Consider the following 27,804-nt stretch of genomic DNA (forward strand, 5'->3'; position numbering starts at 1 on the left):
TGCTTGTCATCATTTTATTGTATGGTGGGCGAACTACTGATATTGAAAACTTACAATGTGTTCTGAAATTTAAAACTGTTTCAATATCAATCTACTTGGTGTTATTTACATTGAACACGTCACTGAAACAACAATATCCACAGTTAATTTTACTAACGTATGAACTTATAACTTTAAAATTGCTGGTATATAAAATTAAAACACAATAACAAATGCAGAGGTGATTCATTATAAAGTACAATATCATCTTGAACATTAAAAATTAAGGAAGACACCAAAGCTAATACTGTGTGCTCGATAGTAAAACAATTATGTCTGATATATATGCAAAGATTTCATGTTCGAATTTAGGATTACGTACAGGATTTCAGAAGTCTCAGTTTTTACTCGTGTCAGAAAAATAAGATAACTGGAAAATACACTGAGACAAACTTCATTTAGGTATCATAACCATTGTGCCACCATAACTGAAGAACGTCAGAGCCCAGATCACATATAACAGACTGATCAGCCTTATGAGCTTTGAAGGCAACAACTTTTATCAATTTCACTATGCTGTCATCAGGCGACTGCAGAAGAAGTCACATTATAAATCTCATTTGAACTGCATGAAGCAACTGTACTTCTATGTAGCAGTAGTTATCAATAGACAGTGGTGATCCTGATGGCTGTTCTCTTCCACATATTACCATTTTTAACATGGGGATGGCCAATCTGTTATATATGTGATCAGGAGTCAGGGCTAACACTATAAATTTCTGCGGTTGCTTATTCCTTGGAATGTTTGCTGTAGCATCCTATGAAATCGGTATCATATATACAGCAGTTAATGTTTTCTGCATCACTGACAAATACGCTTGTGAACAAACAGTGAAATGATAGTCTTATAAAGAGGCATAACCCGAGAAAATCTCAACCCACACCACTTTCATCCACCAAAATTTAACCTGGACCTACCAGCATTTGTCCTGAGCCTCTGACATGAAAAAGAAAGGTAGCTTTCACACCGAAGTTGCATGCCACATGTGACGTGCGACATAGATACATGCTGCATACTTACTTCCTTAAAAATGGCTTTTAAGAAACCCAGAGGTTTATTGTCACTCTCACATAGGCCTAAACCCGCAATCAGTCTCTATCCTGAGCAAGATTAATCCAGTTTCTACCATCATATCTCATCTCCCTCAAATCGATTTTAATATTATCCTCCCATCTACGTCTCAGCCTCCCCAAAGGTCTTTTTCCCTCTAGCCTTCCAACTATATGCATTTCTGGATTCGCCCATACATGCTACATGCCCTGCCCATCTCAAACATCTGGAGTTAATGTTCGTAATTATGTCAGGTGAAGAATACAATGCATGCAGTTCTGCATTGTATAACTTTCTCCATTCTCTTGTAACTTCATTCCCTTAGCTCCAAATATTTTCCTAAGCACCTTATTCTCAAACACCCTTAACCTCTATTCCTCTCTCAAAGTGAGAGAAAAACCGGTAATATAATTGTTCTATAAATTCTGACTTTCAGCTTTTTCGAAGGCAGTCTGAATGACAATAGCTTCTCAACCGAATAACAGGCATTTCCCTTTTATTCTGTGTTTAATTTTCTCTCGAATGCCATTTATATTTGTTACTGTTGCTCCAAGATATTAGAATTTTTCCATCGCTTCAAAGAATAAATTTCCAGTTTTTATATTTCAATTTCGAGAAGAACAAAATGGATTCCGGAAAGGTAGATCATGTGCTGATGGATACTTTACTCTAAAAATGATAAGAGAAAAACAAGGAGCGTTTAATAAAGAGACACATTTGGCTTTTATCGATTTTAAAAAGGCTTTTGATAAAGTTAATAGAAAAAATTTATTTGAAATTCTGAAAGAAGATCATGTTCCAAACCAATTAATAAATGCAACCTATAATTTATATCGTGAAAATTTTATTTCAGTATGTAGGCCAACTGGAAACAATCAAACTGTGTGGAAATCAATTAATCAAGGTGTTCGACAAGGTTGTAGCTTATCCTCATTACTATTTATTATATATATGGATCACATGATTAGAAACTGGAAAAGAACAAAACATGGTAATTTGAACATCAGTAGAAATTTACAGTTAGAAAAAATGTTATGTTTTATTTAACAATGCTCGCAACTGCCGAGGTTATATCAGCGTCGCCGGTGTGCCAGAATTTTGTCCTGCAGGAGTTCTTTTACATACCAGTAAATCTACTGACATGAGCCTGTCGCATTTTAAGCACACTTAAATGCCATCGACTGGCCCGGGATCGAACCAGCAACCTTGGGCATAGAAGGCCAGCACTATACCAACTCCGCCAACCAGGCCGACTTTACAGTTAGATATATTACTGTTTGCAGATGATGTAATATCATTAGCAGATTCTGAAGATGACCTTCAACTTTATCTCTTCCAATTACAACTCATTTCTGAGGAATACGGGATGGAAATTTCAATTAATATAACTAAAGTAATGGGATTCATCGGAAAACAACATCTCTGCAGCAAAATTTGCCTTTATAATAAACCTATAGAACAGGTCTCATGTTTTAAATATTTGAATTATCATTTGGGCTATGAACAAGAAAAAGTTATTTCTACAAAACTGAATTAGCTACTTTAACTGTGCAATGAATACCATTAATAACATTTTCAAACCTTCCCTTGTCCAAAAACACACAAGAATTAAAGCCTATAAAACACCGGTGAGACCTGTTCTCATGTATGCAAGTGAAGCTTTGACCATACGTAAATGTGATGAACAATGAATCACTGCCAATGGAATGAAGTTTTTAAGAAGAACTGCTGGCTATACAAGATTAGACAAGAAGAAAAATTTGGATATTTTGAAAGAATTAAATATTGAGAGAAAATTCAAAATTATAGACAGAAATGGAAATCTCATATACTCAGGATGCCTAGAACAAGCATACCACGCCAAGCACTAATTTACTGCCCATTAGGAACAAGATCTTTGGGCCATCCGCTGAAACGATGGAGTGAGACCATAACAGGCTAGGGTTGCCAGATCTCTGAGCGCTGCCCGGAGAAATTGTGTTCGAAATGTTAATAATTAGCAATGTTGTAGTGAAAATTCACTGTTCATCATATAACTTGAAAAGTGAGTGTCGGTGTCAGGCTTACAATGACGCAAGCATGTAACTTTAAAAGTGAGCGTCTGTGATGTTTAGTACGCTTCTCTTTTCGCATATCAGACACTAGTCTCTCACACAACGCCAACAATCACCAACAATGAAAGATGACGTAAATAGATCATTGAAACAGATAATTTTGATATGATAATAATATATTTCAGAAATATGATTTCAATCAACTATTTTCAATTAACTTTTGCCATTGTAGCAATATTTTAACCAAATCTGAATGCACAACAATGGAATAATTCCAAATTTAAAGCTCAATATTCACTTCCTTGATCCTTCACAAGTCAGTTCTTACAGCTTTATAGTGCAGTGCAGTATGTTATGCGAAGTGCGGAAGTTTGTGCGAGTTTTATTTTGGTACTGTGTTGCGTTCACTTTGAATCCAGCAAAAGATACTTTAGTTCTTTTCGTGATGAATGGTTGACGAATGATAAGTATTTTTTTGTACGACTGGCTAGAAAAAAGGAGAGGATGAACTTTCTTGCTTGTGTAAAGTGTGCAAGGTTTCATTTACAGTAAAGTATAATGGCGTTAAAGCTGTTAATAAGCATTTGGAATCAGAGAGGCACAAAGAACATTGCAGAATACAAAGTAGGAATAATTCTATTCTGAAATTTATGCCCCAACGATATTCAATTGAACATGATAAAGTTACAGCAGCTGAGTTGACTTCAACATTTCATGGTGTAAAACATCACCACTCCTACAGTTCACAAGATTGTGGAAATAAGCTTTACTCTTGTGTTTTCAATGACTCTTCAGTAGCGAAAAAAAAAAAAAAGTTGTGTACGAACCAAAAGTGAAGCCCTAGTTACAAGAGTTCTTTTACCATTCTCACAGGAACAGCTTCTGAACGATTTAAAAAATACCCCATTCTAAATTGGTTCATATGCGTCAAATAAAGGTAACAAGAAGCATTTCCCATTAGTGGTGACACATTTTTCTGTAAAACATGGAAAATATAGCGATATTCTAGACTTCTATGAAGACAGTAATGAGAGTGCTGAGGATATTTCAAATAAAATTATATCAATTGTTGCAGAAAATGGTAAGTAACATTGTAGCTTATTCGGCTGACAATGCAGCTATTAACTATGGTAAATACAATTCAGTGTTCAGAAAAATGAAAGACAAAAATCCTAATATAGTAAAGGCTAATAATTGTTGTTGCCATGTACTGCATAATTGTGCCAAATTTGGTTTTAAATTCCGTAAGTATGATGTTGAAGCATTAGTCTTGAATATATATTCCGACTTCTCGTCGTCATGTAAGAATCCCGAGGAACTTAGGTATTTCTGTGAATTTGCTCAACAGGACTATTTTCAGATTTTGCGTCATATTCCAGTTCGATGGTTGTCCCTTCAATTAGCTGTTGAACGCCTTATTAAAATGTGGAGCACTTTGAAAATGTATTATTTGACAAAAGGTGAAGAAGAAACGCATCCTTTAATTTGGAAATTTGTATATTCACAAGAAGATGAAGTAAATGAACATTCATTGTCAGTGGCAGAATGTTTTCTGTATTTTGTTAATTGTACACTTCCAATTTTCTGTGAGGCGATTAAAATATTAGAATATGAAAATAGACTTTCAATGGAAGTGCACAAAATCATGTTGGGAGTAAAATCTCAAGTAGAAAGTCGTAAAAAGGACTCATTTTTCGGTTTTGAAGTGAATATGTCGCTTGTAAGTCTCACAGAGGCCGAAAAACAAACTGTAATGAAAGACTTCACCACTGTGTATGACAGATTGTTGCAGTATCTAGCCAAGTGGTACAATTTTAGTGACAATAACATATTCTCAGTTATATCTGTTCTTGATCTATCTAGCCCATTACTGTTCTCATTTAATGACTCAGTTCGCGTAGCAAAGAAATTGCAAATGACTTTCGAGTTCAACAGAAATGAACTCTACAATGAGTGGTCAATTTTAAAGGAAGTGATAACAATAATGATGCAAGACAAAGATAAAAATCAGTGTTGCAAACTTTAGGTATCTTTATCCGAAAAAGCTATGGCCCCTAAAATAATAATTCGACATGTGCTAGCAATTCCAGTAAATAATGCGTATGTGGAAAGGGTGTTCAGTGTCATGAACTGTTTGTGGACAAATGACAGGAACTGAATGTCAACAGAACTATAGTGAGAGCGGAAATTTGTATTAAAATGAACTTGAGTGTAAGCTGTCAGGAATTTTACAAAATAGCCTTGGAAAACAAGAGACTTCTAGAATCTGCAAGGAGCTCCAAGAAATACAAATTTTAAGGTAGACCTACGTCTATTCCTAATACAGTAAAGATTTGATTATTGCTGAATTTTTAACAGTTTTACATCTTTTTTATGTGAGGCTCTGAAAAAATTAACTAATATGCATTCAAGAGAGCATATTTTTCTGTGCCATGCCTAAAAATTTCACTATGATTGGATTTTATTTAACGAAGAAATAAATTGCTAACGTCTGCAAATCTGGCATTAAAAAAAGGAAGGAAACTTGTTCCCCCCCCCCCTTTTCCAAGATTTCAAATATTAATTAATTCATCAAATGAAATCAGATATTGTTTAATTTTTAACCGATCCTTTAACTTGCAATACAAAATTATTTTTAATAATAATAATAATAATAATAATAATAATAATAATAATAATATGCCCAATAATAGTAATAATAATTAATTTTATAGGCATCGTAAACATCCGGGTTTGGCGATAGTTCAACCTGGCAACCCTATAACAGGCCACCAGGCTTAATACGTGATAGGAAGAAAAAGATATTTCCATTTCGTACTATGTTCTGGTTACGAGACATAATCATATACTTTTGTCTTTTCGGGATTTACTTCCAAACTTCAAACCTATCTCTTTACTTGCTTCAAGTAAAATTCTCGTGTTTTCTCTAATAGTTTTTGGATTTTCTCCCAACATATTCAAGTCATCTGCATAGACACTGCATGCTACTCTTTTTTAAAACTTGCGTAAAAAAGTAAAAGTATTCATACTGAAGTAAAGTGGCAATAACACAGCTTGCAGAACGCAAAATGCAACTCACCATAAAAATCTGGACTTATTTTATACTATGCTACTCGAGATTGCACATCCACTCTGGTGTCGTTTCACTGAAGTTACATGCTGTGTCTCACTAGTGTCTAGAGTCGACAGCAATTCGGAATTCGGTAGTCTGCTAGCATTTGCGTCGAGAGAGACAGAGAGAGTAAGACAGCATACAACATTGTCACATCGTACTTCACACGAACGCGCAATACAAATAGCGCAGGAGAGAATTTAAATTATCAAAAGACAATAATGACCTTAGCCGTTGATTACTGTAAGCATGACACCAAAGAAATCCTCTTTCCTTCACTAACAATATTCTTTGCACAGTTCTCAGTCCCACATCACATGCTTCTGCAGTCGTTTCTTGCGTGTTGGCAACACTGCAGCCAGCATCATGATGGCTGGCAGCATTCTGCTGGTCGCGCGCGCGCGTGCGCACACACACACGCTTACACGGTAAATGTTACTTTTACTTATTCAATGTATAGAAACACTCATACGTGAACAAACGAACTCGAGAAGCACTTGCTACAGACTGATTCTGATTGGTTCTACTGTACAAGCTTGTGATGTCACATACCAGAAATGCCGTCAACTCTAGTCTCTGCACAGATTTCAGCGCATGTTCACTTGTTACCAAGTCATTACCTGTGTGTCCACGATAATATAGGCATGAACAAGATAAAGCCTAGAACAAAGTCGCCAAACAATTTTCCCCTTCATGTCAGTGAAATTTATTTTGTCATTCCCTTTGAGTGTATTTAGAATTTCTTAATAATATTCCCTGAATGCCAGCAGGTGACACATGGAGGGGGCTGGTCTAGGGATGAGGGGGGTTGCCTGTTCGAAACCTGAATATGCAGAGAACCTTAGTGTAGTCAGCTGGTGTAGGTTTGGGAACGCATCTAGCTTGAGGGTTGGCACAATAGATAATGAAAGGTCGCAATGCTGGGTTATAGTACTCCTTTCCCGAAAATTTCATTTCATTCTAAAGGGCCTTAATTTCTTCTCTGATAGTTTGTGCTGTATCCCTTTCTCTAGGGTAATTGGGACATATGCTTTCTATATATAAAATGTTGGTGTACTCGATTTCATCAACTACAAAAGCTGGAAAGAAGCAACTTCCAAGAGCTTAGGGATGTTGCTGCACTCTTTGCCGAACCTTTTACATCTGGTGGGTTTCTAATATTATATTTTGTCTTACAAACCAAATATTTTGTCTTGGAGGATACATAAAGCCTACCTCTTCGTCGAACCCTAAGTAAAATGGTCGAATTTCTCCTTCCACTAATACACTCAGGGACAAAAAAAACCGGACACTTCTATATTTGCTTGTATTTTGTTGCCAATTATTTCAAAATGAAACAAAACCCATTTAAACAAAATGTTTCATTTAGCACCTTATACGACAACATTTGAAAAAAAAAATCTCTGATGAGAAAATTTACAAAAAATTACAAAGGGCGTATAACTATGGCATCATTTGGTCTAACTGTTTTTTCATTTTATGGTGCCTTAAACATTAAAAACTCTTTTTAGTAACGGGTATTACCCCCTCTGGCTTGAATAACTGCATCCACACGTCTTGGCATGCTCTCAATTTGGTTAGCAATGTCTTCTTGAGGAATAAGTTCCCATTCTTCGCCAAGTGCTCGCCTCAACTCTTGTAATGATTCTGGTCTCGGTCATCTATTCTTAACACGCCGTCCCAGCATGTCCCACACGTGTTCAATTGGGTTCATGTCTGGACTCCTTGCTGGTCATGGAAGAACATGGATTCCCACTTCTTGGAGATAATCTCCGACTGCATGGGCAATATGCGGCCGTGTATAATCATGCATTAAAACAAAATTATCGCCTACAAATTGGCCAAATGGCACAACATGATCAGCCAAACATTCATTTATATACCTATTAGCTGTTAGTCTTCCATTTTCAACAAAAACCAACTCTGTACGAGCATCCATACACACTCCTGCCCAAACCATCACTCCACCACCTCCATACGGCACATTTTCGGAAATGCAACACTGTGAAAATCGTTCTCCCCTCCTTCTCCAAACTCTTTCACGTCCATCAGGTGAGCACAGATTGAAACGGGACTCATTGGTGAACAGAACACAGCTCCACTGTCCATTTCTCCAATCCCTGTGATCATTTGCAAAACACAGTCGTTCAACTCGATGCATCCTGAGAAGTCTGGGACCAGTTGCAGGTCTACTTGATATCAACCTCCTTCTAACTGTTTTGGCCGAAATTGGGCGTCCATGCATGTTAACAAATTGCTGGGCTACACTAGTAGCTGGCAGGTTGCGCTCCCTAAGAACCCTCAACACCATATACCTGTCGTCATTTGGATTTGTAGCTCTTGGACGACCCAAACCTGGTCTTCTGGTATATTCTAGGGTCTCTCTATACCGTTTTATGGCATCATGGGTTGTGTTTCTAGCCATATTCATAACATTTGCAGGTTATTTACAAGAAGTCGTCGCTGAACGATTCACATTATTTCCAGTTTAGTTGAATCAACTCATCTAGTGAACGATATAAATCTTTAAAATACTAGGTGTCTCTCTCCCTTGTTACTTGTGGGCCATCCCAAACCCCGACCTCTACCCCTAAGAGCGCCGGTCCTTATATACCCGTCAGTCAAGGCCTTCTGACAAATAAAAGCAATTGACAATAGATATCTCAGTCATGACAACCTCATAAAATATCTTATCAATTGAATAATCGATCTTGCTACGTACAACATAATTATATTATATTATTATATTATTACCCATTTCAGCGAGTACTGACGACCACTGCAAAATACGATAATTTGGTCCAGGGAGTATTCTCTTTTGGCACAAGGATGATTTATGTAACATGTTTCTAAATTATTAGTCTTTTAAATACCGGTACATTCTTTAATAAATCACTGAAAAACAAATGTGAATATAGGAAGTGGAGTGAGTACGAAATTATTATTTCTTGGCGCATCATTTTTACGTAAATAACGAAAAATAAAAAGGGATTATTAGAAAGTAAGTACACTGCGTTTGTCAAATGCGCATCACCATGCTTTCGAAAAGGCACTTTTAAGTGCCCGACACCCCGCTTTTTTTCATCATGTGCTACATGTCGGATCATCATCGGGGCTTGCAGCCCCGATACCCCGCTTTTTTCATCATGTGCTACATGTCGGATCATCATCGGGGCTTGCAGCCCCGACACCCCGCTTTTTTCATCATGTGCTACAAGTCAGATCATCATCGGGGGTTGCAGCCCCGATACCCCGCTTTTTTCATCATGTGCTACATGTCGGATCATCATCGGGGCTTGCAGCCCCGATACCCCGCTTTTTTCATCATGTGCTACACGTCAGATCATCATCGGGGCTTGCAGCCCCGATATCCCGCTTTCTACGTCATGTGTTACACGTCGGATCATCATCGGGGCTTGCAGCCCCGATACCCCGCTTTTTACATCATGTGCTACACATCGGATCATCATCGGGGCTTGGAGCCCCGATACCCTGCTTTTTACATCATGTGCTACACATCGGATCATCATCGGGGCTTGGAGCCCCGATACCCTGCTTTTTACATCATGTGCTACACGTAGGATCATCATCAGGGCTTGCAGCCCCAATACCCCGCTTGCTACGTGCAAAACAATTATATTATATTATTACCCATTTCAGCGAGTACTGACGACCACTGCAAAATACGATAATTTGGTCCAGGGAGCATTCTCTTATGGCACAAGGATGATTTATGTAACATGTTTCTAAATGCTACGTACAACATTATTTTATTATATTATTATTACCCATTTCAGCGAGTACTGACGTCCACTGCAAAATACGACAGTTTGGTCCAGGGAGCATTCTCTTTTGGCACAAGGATGATTTATGTAACATGTTTCTAAATTATTAGTCTTTTAAATACCGGTACATTCTTTAATAAATCACTGAAAAACAAATGTGAATACATAGGATGTGGAGTGAGTACGAAATTATTATTATTTTTTATTTTTTGGCGCATCATTTTTACGTAAATAACGACAAATAAAAACTAACATGCCACATAACATTATTTTAAGAAATACAAGAAACAAGCATGAACAATATTCACCATTCTTAATGATCGGGGGATAGAAAAAAAACCGTATGGAATAAAAATTACATACAAATGTGCGTGTAATAAACAATAAGCAAACCTTCTTCGATTAATAATTCCAAAACAACGTGAATATAGCGTGGATTGTGTAGGAAAATAATTTCTTATAAGTTGCTCCCAATGTGCATCATTGTTAACTTATGAAAACAAATGAAAATTAACATGGCATATAAACACTATTTGAAGAAAGATAGGAGATATTAAGTAATATTCATCGTTCTTAATGATCTTCGGATGGAAAATAACAATGAAATATGTATAAAATAGAAATTACATGCAGGTGAGCATATAAAAAACAGTAAGTAGAATTATTTATTTGATTAATAAGCTTAAATTACTCCAGGTTTAGTGCGTTGTGTAACAATAGACAATGGAATCGTTCACAGAAGTGAACTATAAATGATGTGAATCGTTCAGTGCATCCATCTTGTTGTGTAACAATACCCTAGAAGTGAACTATAAACGATGTGAATCGTTCAGCGACGACTTCTTACAAATAACCCATTTGCAATGTAACGTACACTACGTCCATCATCGTAAAGGGCTACAGCTCGAGCCACATCTTCAGGTCGCATCTTGTTTTAAGACAAATGTTACAACCCCACTTAAACTCAGAAAATGTAAAAATAGAGAAATAACGAATGATAACGATAATGAAGCACAAAATGGTTGAGACAAAATTGTTATAGCTGAGACTCTGAAAGCAAAATTGGAATATTTGGTTGTAATGGCTTGTTTATAAAACAAAAAACAATCAACAATGTATACACGTCTCCATAACAACAGATGGCTACCATAATATTGTATGAGAAGATAATGTTTTGCAAAATACCAGCAAATATTAAAGTGTCCGGTTTTTTTTTGTCCCTGAGAGTATATCAACAAAAGCAATTTCTGAATCTTTCCCCGCTTGTTTGCTACTAGAATCATAATCTAACTGCTCCAAACAAACCTCCCATTCAGAGCTATCACTATCAATTACTTCGTCTTCCTGAAACATTTCTTTTAGTAGTCAACTAATTCTCTTTTCTTGCTCTTCCTAAAACATAAACAATGAAACAAAGAAAACTTCTTGAAAGTCTCCCTTTCCATTCTGCAAAAATTCTAGAACTTCTGAAGACGTAACTGCAGCTGTTGGGGAACTACAAATGCACTGTGAATATCCACATTATCTCTCAAGTATGGATGAATCTGCAGTCTCGATCCTGTCCTCTTCTTCCTCTTCCTTCTTTTTCTAGCAATCACAGAACAAATTAAACCAATAGCTTTGACATCCTGATGGCAACTGAGACTGTTCACAAGGAGCACGCTACGTGAAGGGAAAAATGCGAATACAAAATTCTGAGCTGCACCAACTGATCAGCAGCGTGAATCCACATCGCATGTTGCACATGGCATGAAACTTTGGTGTGAAAACTGCCTAATGCTGTTAACAACTATTCGTGCCTCAACTTTGGAATATGTAGCAATGTATATGTTCTCCCTTTGTTGACACAATCTGTTAAAGTTATACAAAAACTCTCCAAAAATTAGTGTACTGGAATCTTAATGTGAATTCAGGCTTTATCAGATAATTTATGTTATTTAGTATTCCTCAATGAATTATTTCTGAAAATGCTAATAATGTTAAAACAGATTTATGTTTTGGTAGCCATTTCACGTAGAACATACATTTTCTTTTTCTAAAAATAGAGCACTTTATAATTACGAAATATATACCTAATAACGAAATATAATACTTATGAGATGTACTTTCCATTAATTTTTTTTTGCCGTTTTGTAGGTGCACATTATTTTTGTTACCTCTAAAATAAAGATATTTTATATATAAATAGAATTAGAAATGTTTTCTTAAATGTATAACTACATATAATTTACACATTCATTATGGAAGACTTAATATATCTGTATTATTCTTCAAAAGATCTCTCACAATAAAAGTTGTACCGGTATTGAGCTAGAACTCATTCTGACATAAGGGTGTGATGTCTGGGTAATTTAAGAGACGAAACAGGTTAGCATCAGTAAAACATTATCATCATGTATATATCCACGAGGCATACAATAGGTTACACAGTATGGGATCACAAAAGGAATGAAAAAATAATGAACTGAAGATAAACCTGTAATAAAATACCTGTACATAGGAACACAAACCATGTCAATAAAATTAGTAACAGCTTTTGGCGCTGTCCAAGAGGCAGAGAATCAATTAGCTGACCAGCTAGACAATGGATCAAAACCATTACATACCACGTGATTTAACACTCGCCTGGTGGATGATTACATTATTAGTGTTGTTGTTATTCAACTTGGGAAGACGCAACAGGTTCTATTATATCCTAGAAGAGATGATATTTCAAAGTGATCATGAATCTGTTCTCAGTCTATAAAAGATTAAATTTACTACAGTGAAGAATGCTGGCAATGAAAATCATTTTTACATCAGAATAAGTCAGCGAAATACCAATCAGAAGAGTTGAATTTTTTTTACGATTGATAAGAGTCACACATCACTATGCTGTCTTAGACATCACCAACACTACATCATGTAGAGGTTGATCTATACTGCATCAGAATGATGTTGACGCTGATGTATTGGTAATATTATTTGTAGTGATGGTGATTAATGGAGATATGGTAGCAGGAAAAACAATATCCCATAAAAATCTGTTCCATCTTCACATTTGTTCATCACACATTACACTCTAACCCACAAGGATTTAACATGGGTTTGTGGAAAATGTCTATTCCTTCAAGAATTTGGATTCAAGTAAGAATGATGAAGTAATTAAGACTGAAATTTTAACATGGATCATAACATGCTGTGTGCAATTGTTTGGAAGGTTTGTATTTTCAGCAGTGAAAATATAACGATTATATAGCTCTTTTATGTTTTGATTATCAATAGAAGTGGCAGTGCTCGTGTAATGTTTTGGTTATTATCTATAGATACACAAGACGGATCAGATTAAGTAATTGCCTACTCTGTACAGTTTCACCTAAAGTTTAGTGAACACAATCTGTCCTGTATATAAAATGAAGGAAGCAATTTCGTATCGAATTTAACATAATAAACTAATGTAACCTAGTATACCAGTAATGAGTATAATTGATTTGTAATAATATACGATAGTTACCTTACTTAAAATCCATTATTGCAGCCACTCTATGCGAAGTCACCTGATGAGATATTATCATTATTGCTGCAGCTACTATTGTCATTAGCATTAGCATTATGCACTGTTTCAGATTCGCTCCTGAAGTCAACACCCACATAAATTATTATTATTTCTAGTTCTTCTTCAATAAGTATGTCCTTATGCCAATTGCTATTATCAACATTTTTAACATTCACACATGCAAGAGACCAATCATATGGTGTTACTTCGTTGTGTCCTCTCTTAAGAGACTTAGGCTCAGGCTTCCCATATTTTCTGTTTTTCCATATCCCATACCAGTTCAATCAGCAACAGATCAAGTGATAAGGTGGTAGTCTGAGAACTATAAATTCATTGTTCCGAAGAATTCCATCTGCCCTATATATGTGGGTGGAGGTTTTAAGATTTTTGCAATTTCTAATAGTTCTGCTTTTGTCAAATCTTCTGCAAAGTGTATGTCATTTTTCTGAAGCCAGTCTGAATTTCAATTTTGCAGTTACTGTTGGATGGGGCCCTATTTTCTTGAATGGTGTGGTGGGAAGCAGTGTTGAAAACCACAATGGAGCCTTCGGGAAGACATGGAATTAATTTTGTCTGCAACCATTTATTGTAATTATTACCATTCATCTCATCATGATAATTTGCAGATTTTGTCTTCGAATCATAAATTAGTTATGCACCTTTAACAAAGCCCATATTGCCCCCTGTATGCACTATTATCAGCATCTCTCCACGCTAAAATGTAGGCCTATATATCCATGTTTCATCAATGGATAACAGATTTTTTGGGCCTGTTTTCATTTTGACTCAATGCTCTTGAGTATGCCATATGGCATTCTATGAGCACTAAATGGTTCTAAATTTGGTAAATTTGAATCCAAATCATTTATGATATTCCTAAATGTACTGTACTCTCTCTTGAAATTTTCTTATTGTTTTGCAAGTTTTCGAAAAGCTGGAATTTCCTTCTTCATTTGATATGGTTCCTGAAATTTTTTTTAATCGAAAACTTATTGAAATCATCGAGACTAATTTTACATCTTTGTTTGCTATTTTCTCGTCATTGAAATTTTCGATCCTGTTCTGCGTGCTTTCTCAACATCCTTAAGAATGTTATAAATATAATATTTACCTTTTTTAAACATATATTGCTGCTCCTTCAGTTTTCCTTTCTAGCAGAATGCACAGACAGTTTATCTTCTCAAATCCACAGAACTGGATTATACTGTACATATTAATTAATTAATTCATTCATTCAGTGTTCTGCCCAAGGGCAGGTCTTCCACTACAAACCCAGCTTTCTCCAATCTTTTCTATTTTCTGCCTTTCTCTTTGTTTCCTCATGTGATCCATATATCTTAATGTCATCTTATCATCTGATATCTTCTTATGCCCCAAACTCTTCTCCCATTCATCATTCCTTCCAGTGCATCCTTCAGTAGGCAGTTTCTTCTCAGCCAGTGTGACCCAACCAATTCCTTTTCCTCTTTCTGATCGGTTTCAGCATCATTGTTTCTTCACCCACTCTTTCCAACATAGCTTCATTTCTTATTCTGTCTGTCCACTTCACACGTTCCATTCTTCTCTATATCCACATTTCAAATGCTTCTATTCGCTTCTCTTCATTTTCTCGTAATGTCCATGTTTCTGCATCATACAATGCCACACTCCATACAAAGTACTTCACTAGTTATCTTCCTTAGTTCTTTTTCCAGAGGTCAGTAGAAGATGCTCTTTTTTCTATTAAAAGTTTCCTTGGCCATTGTTTTCCTCCTTTTGACTTCCTGGCAGCAGCTCATGTTACTGCTTATAGTACACCCCAAGTATTTGAAGCTCTTGCTCTACTGCCTCATTTAGAATTCCCAAGTTTACTTTCTTTATTTTTCTTCCTATGGCTATTGTCTTCGTCTTATTTACATTTATCTTCATCCATACTGCTCACAGCTGTCATTTAGCTCCAGTAGCATATTCCTTAGTATCATCTCCTCTTCTGCTAACAACGCCATATTATTAGCAAATATTACGTACTTTATTCTTCTTCCTCCTACTATCACTCCTCCCATGTTCTGAAAACAGTTCTTTACCAAATCCTCCAAGTAGATATTGAACAGGGTAGGTGATAAAGGGCATCCTTGACGTACTACTCTCCCAATTTCACTTTCTTCTGACATTTCTTCTCCTATCCTGACTTTGACTCGTGGTTTCATATAAAGATTAATGGACAGTTTTTTTCTTTCCAATCCACACCTATTTTCTTTAGGATCCCCATCAGTTTATTCCAATCCACTCTGTCAAAAGCCTTTTCTAGGTCCACAAATACTACATACAATTCTTTATTCTTCTCTAGGTATAGTTTGCCAATTGTTCATAGCAGTTCAATTGCATCTCTCGTACCTTTCCTCTTCCTGAAGCCAAACTGCTCTTTATCCAACTATCTGCTTACAATCCGATGTGTCATGAAATGAGGAGAACCCTCCGTCATTGAAACTCTTCACTCATACTGTTGTTACAAGCCTAACTTGAAGTTCTAATGCTTATTTTTGCTTGTCCCATACAGTACAACCATCCTTCCAACTTTCTGGACCAACTGGAGTAGTTCCAAAGTCTCCACCGGTAATCAAAATGTAAAAGGACTATACCAGAAGTTTTATGAGTATCATATGAAAGAGAGCACAATATTTTATACACTTCCTAAAAAATGACAATACATTGATTTTTTTAACATAGAGATTACATTTTTTTTTTCATTTTAATAGTATATCAAGCAAATAGATTGACACTTATAGGATTATATATTCCCTTTCTGTTAAAATAGTTTTATTTAGGTTTTTGAAACTGTTATAAACTTGACTAGTGTGCAGCAGCAGCAGCAGCAACAGCAGTAGGCTAATCATATAATCAGTACTTATGCAATCAAATCCTACCATCTCTTTTTTAAATACTACCTAACTGGAGAATATAAAACATATCATATAAAATAACAATACAAATAAAAAATCTAAATTATGTAAACTGAACTAAGAATAAAAGACTTGAGAATAAATACAAATCTCAAAATGTCACTAGAATGTTTTCTGTGCTTATCTTCTATATGATAAAAACCTGTAGGTGTACTCTACAGTCCTCGCCAAGCTCTGAAGGCCTCATTCATGGCTGAACCAAAACATAATAAATCAGACGTTCATGCTTTTTCCTACAACAAACATCTTAACACAGGTACAGTATACAAGTTGTAACAACGTCGTATTTGATATGCTACAGCCATTAATACGCAGCCACCTGCATAAGCATTTACAGCAAGATAAGCTGACCTCTCTTCTCGGGCTAAGACCGTCTAAGTTTGACGAGAATGTTATCTGTACTACTAGTATTATTAGGTTCCACAGTATTAACTTTCAAAGTGTGGTCTTCCTTTCCCAGAGCAGCTATCACTTACAAAGAAGTCTACTTGTAGAATATCAGAGTGATTGAAGTAGACTGGAGTTATCAGCTTTCACTATATTACCATTATAATTTATACACATTTAGGCATTTCAACTGTTTAGAATTAATTTAAACTTTAGAATATTAACAACAACAACATTACTTCTACGATATTCTAGGACTGCATACAATTATCACATATTTTCGTATTGCTACGTCATCTATTTACATGGAAAGCTTACACTACTTAAACACACTACTCTCTAAGGCAGTGGTATCTAATCTATATGCCATAGCGTGCTTTCCACAATTGTTTGGAAAATTGAGTTTTGTGACATTTCATTTCAATGCATGAAGTTAATCTTCTCAACATGTCAAAAGTTCCTTCATTTAAAATATGAAATAAATCAAATAGCAGTATAAAATCATTGTTCTAAAGCAAATTTAAATTGAACAATGGTTCCGGTTGTAATTAAGCAATTTTTGTAATCTATAGTGTGATCTGTTTGTCTTGAAATTATGAGCTATAATTAAACATTGAAAAGCAGTTTTATAAATAACATCATTTTCTCCACTGATATAATTTGTTACCATACTATAGGCCAGGGCTGGGTAGCAAGAGCGGATTTTACTCTCATGGGGAGCCATATGATTTTTCTTCATCCCCTTTCTTCCCTGCCGAACACTGCGCAGCACTGATTCAGTGATGAATGAATATTAAGCATCCCCGTTCAGAGTCTGGATCCACTCCCGATGCCCAGCCCTGCTATAGGCCTATGTTCTGTCTTTCTGAATGCTACAACACATTCTTTTAACTTCAAGTCAAAACATAGTAAACGTCTTGTATATTTTGGAAGACAGTTACTCACATTACATCTCTTAACTATGCTTTTAAACTGAAACACATTTGCAGTCAGTCCTTATTTTACATATCACTCTTTTCACCATTCCATTTTTAATTCTTGTAGTAATATGAGAATAAACGTAAACGATAACAAGATGTACATTGTGAAAATTACATTCAATCAAAATAAGTACAAATACTCATTCACAACTGTTATATTATAAGTGAGTCTGATTATACAGTCAGCCTTTCTTCTAGTTGGAAACTTACAAATATATCACCAACTATATATGATCACTCTTCTTCCTTTCTTTGTACTTTCTAGTATCATTCTTTATTTTTGTCTAAAAAAAAATTGTGCCTCTTTATGGCCTTGTTAAGCAATAAGAAATTTTATTTTAAAATAATTTCAAGAGAAAAAAAGTATTAGACTACATTAATTGTACGAGGGATAGGAAAACTTTCTTCTGTGTGCCATCAGAAAGTATATTTTATGCATATAACTATAGGAACAATAAAGAAGTGATTATATCGAATTTGAAATAATATCTACATTATTTTATTAAACAATGGTAAGTAAAAATTATTTCTGCAAATAAATGGAATCTCTCAGCTTTAAATTAATTTATGTTGTTCTCGATTAAAAACGATACAATTTTTACCTGGCAACAGGTCACAAAAAATAATCTCGCAGGCCATAAATGGCTCACAGGCCTGTGTTTCGCAATCCCTGAATTAGACCATTTGAATATGATATCCTTTCATTAATTTTATTAGACAACAAAATATTAAAAAATGTTGAATATTTAACTCTCTCTATTACTGTTAATCATTCTGTAGGTAAATAACATATACAACTACAAATGAAAATCATTCTGTAGATAAATGATATATACAACTATAAATGAACAATAAGTGATAGTCCTAATACTGAATTATAGTTTTTCGTACGATTCTTATATCATTTCCATTCATTTCATAGATACGCATATTTTTTAATCTGCAAAATATACGGTAGTAGTTTAAATACGAATAATGCATCTAGTTTACGTGCAACTATTGTGGTCAACAACATAATAAATGCTTCATGTCAAGCAAATGGTATATTTAAATAACATTCAAGCATTCCAACTAAAACCAGAAAATGGAAGGAATTTAAACCCTGATAGATAATATATTGATATGGCAAAATGTGTTCCTTCTATAAGATACAACTAATAGTTCATATCAGAACTAAGGCACTTCTTTTCTGAAATTAAACTAATGTCTAGAGAGGCCGCAATGTAAAATTAAAAGTAGATTAATAACAACACGCATAAAATTTGTTATACATGTTCAGAAAACTCGGACTTTATATATACATCAAGCATATCGCACCCCTAGAACAACATTGCCACAACTAAAAAATTGACTGTTTTGAGTTACGTCTATTTTCTGGTTCGTGGAATAGTCCTCTATCACAAACTTAAACCGTCATATTTCTAACTTGCTTCAATCAGAGGCTACGTGAGATAAATCGGTGTTAAAAGCTTTATTAATATCACGAATCAAAACTTTAAAATGCGATTATCTCAAAAGTGACTTTTTTGAGTTGTGGCAGTGTTGTTCTAGGGTTGCGATATATCATATGTGTTTTGAAGCAAGAACCGAACTCTCTTTCATTCAGCAATCCCAAGCTATTCATAACAAACTGTTTTTCTTCTCCAATGATCTGTAAATGGCTAACAGTCAAAAAGATGCATTAAACATAAATTTAAAAAACTTGAAGTATTAACAACTAAGAAGTACAAACAAAGAGTACAAGAGGAAAACAAAGTCACAGTTCTTTTAAGGATATTTCATCTTCTAATAATAATAATAATAGTTTTATTTTCCCTGGCAGAGTTAAGGCCATCAGGCCTTCTCTTCCACTCAACCAGGATAAAATCACATACAAGAACATACATACCGGTATACAAATATTAACTTAAAAATAATAATAAACATAATTAAGTAAAAAAGAGAGATTGAATACATATGCACAATCAGTATTAACTTTAAAATAACAATAATAAAAAAAATATATATATAATAAAAAAATACACTGAATACATAATCACAAACAGGAATATACATCTAGTATACAGTATTAACTTAAAAAAAAAAGAATTAATACGTATGAATATAATCTCACAACTAAAGGAATAGTAGAATTAGTATGATCAGCACAGCACGTGTTACATTGAGACAATCACAATTACCTAGATATAAGTGTTAATGGAAAAATAAAGTAATGACTGTGTAAAATAATAATAATAATAATAATAATAATAATAATAATAGTAATAATAATAATAATAATAATAAATAAAAATGATACCTAAAAACTAATTCTTTGCATTTAAAATATATCTAAACAACCTAATTTTAAACACCTGAGGACTAAGACTACCCCAGATTTCGAGCGGCAGCGAATTCCATGAGCGGGCCATGGCTATTGAGAAAGAACTTGAGTACAGAGATGTCTGATGACGTGGTATTGATAGCAACAGATTGTGCTGTGAACGTGTATTTCGATTATGATGTGAAGCTAGGAGAGTAAACCGAGAGGCAAGGTAGTTGGGTGTGGAATCATGTATAATTCGATATAGCAGGCAGGCAAAGAGAATGTACTAAACGTCTATCTTGCAAGCGGAGCCAGGAGAGTTGTAGAAAATATTCCGATATATGATCATGTCGGCGGATATTGGAAATAAATCGGACGCAGACATTATGTACACATTGAAGTTTTTGAGAAAGTTCAGCACTTAGGTCGCTATATAAAACATCACAATAGCCAAAGTGAGGCATTACAAGAGTCTGTACTAGAATTTGTTTGAGTTTAGTAGGAAGAAAATTTTTCAGGCGTTTCAAAGAATGCATGATAGAAAAAACTTTTCTACAGATATATCTGATTTGCGTATTTCAGTTCATATTACAGTCGAAATAGATGCCGAGGTTTTTTACAGTTGCACTGAAAGGAATTATTTTGTTGTTGAGAGAGACAGGCTGAAGGGTGTTCATATTAATGGAGGACAAAAGCCTTTGCTGCCCCAAGAGAATGGTTTGGGTTTTATCTGGATTGATATTTAGCCCAAATTTCCTTGCCCAATTATTAATTGACAAAAGATCGTCATTGAGGCTCGACAAACGTTCATTAACAGTATCAGGCCGAGAGTGTATATATACTTGAAGGTCGTCCGCATACAAATGATATTGGCAGTGCTCCAGAACTGAAGAAATGTCATTAATATATAGAGTGAAAAGCAGAGGACCTAGTACAGACCCCTGAGGGACACCTGCTCTCATGTGCCGCCAAGAAGAAGAACGATTAATTATCATGATATACACATTGCTGGCGGTCGCGAAGGTAGGAGTCCATCCATGTGACTGCACTCTCAGAAAGATGCATCTGTCTTAGCTTTGAAATCAATATGTCAATGTCGACAGTGTCAAAAGCTTGGCTGAAGTCAATTAGTGTCAATACAGTAATTTCACGTCTGTCTATAGCTTCACGAATGTCTTCAGAGATCTTGAGTAGAGCAGTAGTCGTACTATGGTGATTTCTAAAACCTGATTGACAGGTGTCCAATAGATTGTGTGTACCAAGGTAAGCAGTCAGCTGTTTGTAAACAATGCGTTCTAGGGCCTTTGATAGTGTGGGAAGAATGCTGATTGGTCTATGGTCATTTGCAGTCATTGGTTTGGCGGTTTTAGGGAGTGGATGAACGAGGGCGTATTTCCATTGTTGTGGGTAGGTAGAGGTGATGAGGGAAGCGTTGAAAATGTGAGACAAGGTAGGGAGAATTATATCTAAAATCAAATTTAACATCAAAATATTAATGCGATCTGTGCCTTGAGATTTAGTTTTAATCCTTTGTAATGCTATTTTCACGTCTAGATCAGTGTCATTAGTGAAATAAAATTTGCCGCGGTCTGGGATAGGAGAGGTTGAAAGTTCATCGATGACTTGTTGTTTCAGGTCAATATTGGGATGTGAAGTGGAAGCGGATGTAAAATGGTCATTAAGTACATCTAGGGGAATGCTGATGGGATCCGTTGGCATCTTATTCTGTCCTATTCCCATTTGTCGTAAGTTGTTCCATAGTTCACGTGCATTTGTGGACGGCTCGATTAGGCTATGGGTGTGTCGGAGTTTGGAGTTACGTATCATTGTGTGGTTTGATTTCTAAATTGCTTATATATTTGCCAGTTTTCATCAGTTTTATTGCGTTTAAATTTACGAAAGGCTTCATCTCTTCTACTCATGTGATCACGAATTGATTCTGTGAGCCATGGTGCATGACAGCGCTTCAGACGCTTTGTTTTTGTAGGTGCATGTTTATCGTACAACTGCAATACTAAAGAATTGAAAGTGTCGATTTTTTCATCTACGGTGCGTAAGTTCCAGATAGAACTCCAGGGAAGCTGAATGGCGTCGGCTGTGAGCTTTGTGACATCTATATTTTTTAAGGCTCTATACGTTAAAATTTTAGAGGTTTTTTTTCGGGCACTGCAATGAGTATTCAGCAAAGATTAAATCATGTGCAGATAAACCAGGAACAGGTAACTGTCTATGTTTCAGTATTCTCTGTGGCTGCGATGTTACAATTAAGTCTAGAAGAGTATCTGATGTGCTGGTATGGTGTGTAGGTTGGAGGGGGAGAACAGACATATTACAAGAATGGAACATATTTTTAAGCTGTGTGGCAGAGGTAGAGTTAATAATGAGGTCAGTGTTGAGGTCACCCATAAGAATGACGTGTTCATAGGAAGGTAGAATGTCGATAAGAGCATTTTCAAGATCACAGAGATAACCGATTTTAGGGGCTTTATATATAACACATATCAGACATCTCTGTACGCTAGTTTGAATTTCAATAAAAAGGAATTCTGGACTACCACAGTATTCAGAAGCAGACTGGCATATAACCCTAGGTTGCAGTTCATTTCTAATGTAAGCGGCTACACCTCCACCTCCCTTGCCTACTCTGTCATTTCGAACAAGAGTGTAGCCATCTAACTTCACAAGGGACGACGGTAAGGTTGGCTTCAGCCAGGATTCACTTACTAAAATGACATTAATTTGAAGGGGTGCGAAGATTGAATGGAATTTATGGAAATGACAAAGGATACTCTGACTATTGACGTGAGAGATTTTTAGAGAGGTTGGAAGAGCTGTGAATGACCGTCTCAGCAGGTCCGAGGTTGTTGGGTGTGGGGAAAGTAACGGGTCGCTAGAGCTGGCAGTGTGGTCTAAAGAACTGCTATGTGGGAGGGGAAAGTCAGAGAAGGGATTGCTTGCATCAGGGGTAGTCGGAACATTCCAGTTAACTAAGGCAATGTTGCCAATATAAAAACTAAGAAACAAAGTAACTAAAAGTAGCTGGTTAGTTAGGAAACAACGACTAGTATCTAAAATTAAATTAAAAATTAAAAATTCTTAAAATGCACTTAAATCTAGCATTAATAGTCTAAGAAGATGAAGTAAATTTATCAGTTCTAGTAAGGAATAATACAGAACTAGACCTTGTGTCACGTGTACTCCCGACATCTACATGTTGAGGTCACAGCTGCGGGTCACATGTCTCTTGGTTCCACCGATATTCACTATGATTGTTCCATCTAATGTCCACACGTTGTTCAGTCCGAACTTCATAATTGCCTCCTTCAGGATGTTGTGTCGCATTGCCGTTAGATCTTCTCTCAGCGTCACACCACTGCCTTTGAGCCTCTTCTTATTACTAAACATTTCACTCCTCTTGCGGTATGACACAAACTTAGCAATAATAGACCATGGTCTATTATTGCTAATGTCTCGCCTGCCCACTCGATGGCTTCTGTCAATGTCGTGAGGTTGGACGTCCACACCTATTCTTTGTGCCACCTCCATAACGATCTTGTCAGTGTCCTCTGTCGCTTCCTCCGCCACGCCAAATATTCTCAAGCACTGTCGACGCTGATATTGCTCGAGATCGTCGATTTTGTTCTCAAGCGCCTCAATTTTCTTATCACGAGTCTCTAATGTTGACTTGAGATCACTAATAACTTTGTTGTTGTCCTCAATCGTCTTTTGCAGCTCCGCTACAACTGCGTTGGTAACACTTTCCCTGATGAGGTTGGTAAGGACTTGCAGCATTGCAGCGTCTTGCAAAGATTCCTTCACCACGCGCTTGACACTTTCCTCCAAATCATCAATTTTCATGCTTTTTTTCTGCGACATTATGATTAAGATAACACCGTAACAGCAGAACACAAAATAATGAATGAAAATATAATACTACTAACACTCAGAACACCTACTGTAGAGTTGTAACACGGGAGCGTTCGTGATGCGTCTATTCACTATCCGCCATGACACTTGCCTCTAAGTCTGTATGCAAAATTTATTGCTGTTCCTAATGAAGTAGGAAAGGATGACTGTATCCGTGGTGATAATTCTCCTTTACCAGTTTCGATAAGAAAAACACTAAAGTTTTCAGTGATATATTGAATTAGATGATGACAGCACCCTCATGAGCATTGTGACTGTGACTGTTTTACCCGTGTACTCTTCAAATTTACTGAAATGGTAAAATTTATCAAATTACACCACACATTTTTTTCACTGATTAAATTTCTAACTTATTTACTGTGTTAATCTTCAGGATTTACCTTACTTGACTAGGCTTTGGACAAGAAGCACAAGACTTCGAATCTAGTCAAGCAAGGTAAATCCTAAAGATTAACATAGTAAAGAAGTTAGAAATTTAATCAGTGATATATGTGTGTTAAAAGTGTATATGGAAAAATGAAGAATCACGAAGACAAATTTTTTGTATGAAAAGCAAGAAATATTTATGTGCAATTCTCCCTTGATTATATGAAAATTAATTTAATATTTCTTATCTTAGTATTAAAATGAAGTTTAAAATCTTCAGTTTAGAAAGCATTAGAATAGAAGTTACAATGAATCTGTAACAAATGTTTCTTTTCGAATTTACCATCATTTTTACCATTATGGGAAAAGTACCTTCAACAGAATGATAATGTAATAGAAACTGAAAATCCTTTTGCATACAATATGGTCAAGTAGAAAATAATATAATCAGTATTAAAATAGCAAACAAGATCAATATGTTATGTATACGTTTCTTTAGTGAATTACAGAAAAATCTGAAAAAGATATACAGCATTTTGAATATTAAGATCTGTTGTAAATGTAATTTTAAAATTTATGATTTTTAAATCACCCACAACAACAGATTCACTGTATGTCTTATTTTAGTATGCTAGAATACTCTACTATTTATTAAATAATAAAACTGTATTAGGCCTTTATTAAAATTCTCCAAGGTTCATATCACAAAGTTTAAAAACATTGTTTCAGTCTAAATTCAAGGAATCAGATTTTGTTACAAGAGACCTTATTGAAAATGGATATTTGAAGTATTTATACAATTTACCATTGTTTCTAGGAACATAAAATACTAACTACATAATTTCACAGCATATACCTGGTGGGTTTGATATAATACATAATAATCTAATAATTATAACTGCCAAACTATGTTAACACAATAGAACAGAATGTAACATTATTATTACTATTAAAATGGTAAGTGGAACAAATCTTATTTGCTATACATATGTGAATCATGAAAATATATTATAAAATTAGTGACGTACATAATATTACGTATATTTACGCGGCAGTTGCTGTTAGGCAAAGATAAATATCCCAATTGTCCCTACTTAAGGTGCAGAAGGAAGAGAGAGGTAGAGCTCCCATACTTTATAGCTTCAGCATGAGGTGATGGTCAGCAATGAGCATATGTTTTGTTCACCTTCATTTCTAAAAGTAACTTCGGTCTCCATTCTGAGAGGAGGCTGAGGGTCCATTCTTAAAGGTGAGGCAAACTTATCTCCACTAGGATCATACACATAACCTGCCAGTCTATAACCCAGTCACTCTACCAATGAGCCAACTCTGCTACACTAAATATCTTCCTATGTGCTTTATAAACTTTCTTTAAATTAATTCAATGTCTTACTATTTAAATGGTTATACATTTTGCTGATTGTCAATGTTTGTAATAGAAACATACAATATAATAACATCTTTAAGTTTTCTGGACAGAGACTTGCAAAATGTTGTCTTTCTGTAGTGAGGATGGACAGAACTTGACTGCTGTATGGTAATGTAAATATCAAAGATTAATATGATATATGAATATATTTATTGATCCAACGCATTCAAAGAAATTTCCTGTTTGTTCACAGTTATATATTTGAATTCAGCATAATGCTACAATCAAGAAGATCAAAAGCATTAACTAGGTAATGGGCAAAGTAATAAATTCACTGTCACTTTTTTGCCAATTCTAGTAAGCAGACTTTGACATTAAAATGTCCCCAAAATAGGGTGGTTGTATAAAATTCCACAATACTCGCATTTTTAATTCATCTGTACCGCTATTCCATAATTTTATAAATACATTTTGATGTTTCCAAGCTTTCACTTCTGCTTAGTGGACACATGTAAGTATGTGATGAAATCCTAGTAATTCACGAAAGATTTAGTGAAATCCTTTTATCCGATATTCAAGGCTTCTGTTGAACTGTCCTAAATCAAGAATAATATAAGGACTACTTGCTGAAATCCAACTTCAAGGATGACTGTTTCTCCACTGTCAGTGTAATGTTGTGTGCTGTCTTAGACGCAAACCCAGTCCATCAATTAATGTCATGTCGAGAAAAAGGCCCTGACACGAATTAATGCTCTTCAAGAGCTGTAAGCACCACAGAGCACTAATAGCAACAGTCTCAGATGGGACTAAACTTTGTTGACAAGGTAACTGAATCATACACAGAAGTTGAAGCGGATGTAGTACAGAAATTTAAAGAATGTTTATAAGGTACCATATTTGCTAGTATAATTTGCGCATTCTATTTATTATTTAACAATTATTTTGGATTTTATTCTCACTCTGCGTATTTTACGCTCTAATATTAAGTTTTGCTTTCCATAAGTATTGATTTCATTGTTTTTAATAGGAAGTTGGGCAGTTGGCATCACAACATGAAGTTGCAACAAGAGTGCATCGATCAACTATTAATTAATTATGATCTCATTAATTACAAACTATTGAACAGATTATGGTATATACAACGCATTCATTATGATTACAATAAATTTATTATTGTCAAATTAAGGTTATGAAAACTATTTATTATTACAAAATAGAAACTGAATATATTAGACCTACACCTAATATCACGTACCGGTATATGATTTATTCAAAATTTTCAGGAGAGACATAAAAATGGTTTATTATTCATACATTCTATCTATTTGAACCACTGAAAAACACAATAATCAGTAAGAATATTACATTCTTACTGATTAATGTGCTTTTCAGCAGTTCAAATAGAGTGTATAAATAATAAACAGTTTTTATGTCTCTCCTGAAAATTTTGGAAAAATCACATAGGTGGTATTAGATCTAGGCCATCAATATTCTTGATCAAGCTAAAGAAACTACAATCAAACTTCGAACAAGACCTACATTAATACGTGTTTTTTACACACTCAAATTTTTAGTGGCCAAAAAAAGTAAAACAATTGTGCAAATTACACGAGCAAATACGATATTCGTTCAAGTATAACTATTTGGTCAGTCACTGACATTTATAGATATGGAAGATTAAGTTCCACTCCACATAATAGAATGGTTAGCATGATGACTAGCAGAGTTCAATTTTGAAGTGGCGAGACATCACTGGTAAATTCTGAGGCCTCTCATTCAGAAACAAAGTTTTTTCGTGTGCTATGTATCTGTAATATAGGCTTCCTAGAGATGTTTTCCTTCCGAACGAAGTCATGTTATGGCTTTCTATCATTTTCAAAATTCACTGTCCTACTCCAAGTTTGAATCTGCGAACATCAGAACTAATGGTAAACATGGTGACAACTCTACTACTG

The 27,804-nt window shown here is 35.2% G+C and overlaps 1 protein-coding gene across 3 annotated transcripts in view; it reads right to left on the reverse strand.

The window, feature by feature from the left end:
- Positions 1 to 27,804, reverse strand: part of LOC138715401 (cGMP-dependent 3',5'-cyclic phosphodiesterase-like) — a 127,425-nt gene continuing 99,621 nt past the window's right edge. For all 3 annotated transcript variants that reach the window (XM_069848261.1, XM_069848260.1, XM_069848259.1), the window contains exon 15: positions 1 to 27,804. This exon is cut by the window's right edge and continues 10,511 nt beyond it. The gene's annotated coding sequence lies outside the window, so the exon portion shown is untranslated.

Source organism: Periplaneta americana, chromosome 15, assembly GCF_040183065.1.
Source record: "Periplaneta americana isolate PAMFEO1 chromosome 15, P.americana_PAMFEO1_priV1, whole genome shotgun sequence".
In the NCBI taxonomy this organism is placed as follows: Eukaryota; Metazoa; Arthropoda; class Insecta; order Blattodea; family Blattidae; genus Periplaneta; species Periplaneta americana.